Source organism: Nyctibius grandis, chromosome 5 (genome assembly GCF_013368605.1).
Source record: "Nyctibius grandis isolate bNycGra1 chromosome 5, bNycGra1.pri, whole genome shotgun sequence".
Lineage (NCBI taxonomy): Eukaryota > Metazoa > Chordata > Aves > Nyctibiiformes > Nyctibiidae > Nyctibius > Nyctibius grandis.
In genome coordinates this window covers 9,828,870-9,831,069 of record NC_090662.1, presented here as the reverse complement: position 1 = coordinate 9,831,069, position 2,200 = coordinate 9,828,870, and positions in this window count along the sequence as shown.

The following is a 2,200-nucleotide window of genomic DNA, read 5'->3' as shown; positions in this document are numbered from 1 at the left end:
AAAATACAAAGTCTACATCTGTATATGACAAATAGAGACAGATGCAAATTTGTATCTGTCAGATGTATTGTTATAAACAATATAGTATGTTGTTAAATTCTAAAGCCTGGTTGTCTAAGTCTAGTCTATGAAGCCACTGCATTTAAATAATTATTTTTTGACATGTGCAGTGTCCTATTGAGCTTCTCAGCTTTGCAGAATGATGGCATTTTGGAGTGGATATCTGGTCCAGGCTTGTCCATTTAACTTTCCAGACATTTTTATCGTTATACAGCAGTCCAGAGTCAAAGACATGCACCAGTTCTCTTGCCATACAAAGCTCCAAAGCTTGAGTGTGGTCTGGAATTTAAATATTTGTTTGCTTTAATGGGACTTTACCATGCTTAAAACTCAGCATATCGAGCAGTAATTGAAGAGCTGGAATTTAAATCAAGTATACTGCAGCATTTGAACAAGGATATGTGTGAAGCGGGGAGAAAAGACAACAAGGGCTAAACATTACTTTGGTTATTTGGATTGAAAACACTTTAAGAAAGTGAGTTTGTTTTAAAAAGCAAGGATTTTCAGTCTGAGTAGGTCCTTTTTCAACTGCAAAGATTTATATAGTTTTAAAGCTATTTTCTAATATTGAATGTCTTCTTACTTAGCATGACAAGAAGCAAATAAAAGCTGTCTGATGTGCTCAGCAAGAACTTAATCCAGCTGCACTGAATGAGGTACAAATACAATTAATATCCTTTTACCGTGGAATATATTATGTTTTATAGGGTCTTATTTTTCAGAAATTATTCAAATAAAGCATCCTGACCCATATATATTATAGGAGACAGGATTTTTTTAGCTCTTAGAAATTCTCTGGGCAACGCAATTTCCATTTTGTAGGCTCAGCTGTTAAAACTAACTGGAGATTTTTGGTGCCACCTCTTAGATATCTGTGTTGGCAATTGATTTTCCAGGTAAGTGTTAAGCACTCCTTCAGATTAGGACTCCATTAAAGTTACACAAGCTGGACTCAAAACCTGCTTCTTTAGGGATCTTGATTTTATGATGTGCTGGTTTTGGTTGAGATAGAGTTAGTTTTCTTCACAGTAGTTAGTATGGGGCTGTGTTTTGGATTTGTGCTGAAAACACATATCAACACATCTCTGTGCTGATAATACAGAGATGTTTTCGTTATCGGTGAGCAGTGCTTACACAGCATCAAGGCCTTTTCTGCTCCTCACACCACCCCACCAGTGAGTAGGCTGGAGGTGCACAAGAGTATGGGAGGGGACGCAGATGGGACAGCTGACCCCACTGACCAAACGGATGTTCCATACTATATGACATCACGCTCATCAATAAAGCAGGGAGAAGAGGAAGGGATGGGTGGACTCTTAAATGGGTTAAAAACTGGCTGGATGGCCGAGCCCAGAGAGTGGTGGTGAATGGGGCAAAGTCCAACTGGCGGCCGGTCACTAGCGGTGTTCCCCAGGGCTCAGATCTGGGGCCGGTGCTGTTCAATATCTTTATAGATGATCTAGACGTAGGGATTGAGTGCACCCTCAGCAAATTTGCAGATGACATCAAGCTGGGTGGGAGTGTCGATTTGCTGGAGGGTAGGAAGGCCCTACAGAGGGATCTGGACAGGTTAGATAGATGGGCCGAAACCAACGGCATGAGGTTCAACAAGAACAAGTGCCGGGTCTTACACTTTGGCCACAACAACCCCATGCAGCACTACAGGCTGGGGGAAGAGTGGTTAGAGAGTGGCCCAGCAGAAAGAGACCTGGGGGTGCTGATCGACAGCCGGCTAAACATGAGCCAGCAGTGTGCCCAGGTGGCCAAGAAGGCCAATGGCATCCTGGCCTCTATTAGGAATAGTGTAGCCAGCTGGTCTAGGGAAGTGATCGTCCCTCTGTACTCGGCACTGGTGAGGCCGCACCTTGAATCCTGTGTCCAGTTCTGGGCCCCACACTTCAAGAAAGATGTTGAGGTGCTGGAGCGAGTCCAGAGGAGGGCAACCAAGCTGGTGAAGGGCCTGGAGGGTCTGACCTACGAGGAACGGCTGAGGGAGCTGGGGTTGTTTAGCCTGGAGAAGAGGGGGCTCCGGGGTGACCTTATTGCAGCCTACAACTACCTGAAGGGAGGTTGTAGTGAAGTGGGAGTTGGCCTCTTCTCCCGGGCAACTAGCGATAGGACAAGAGGACACAGCCTCAAG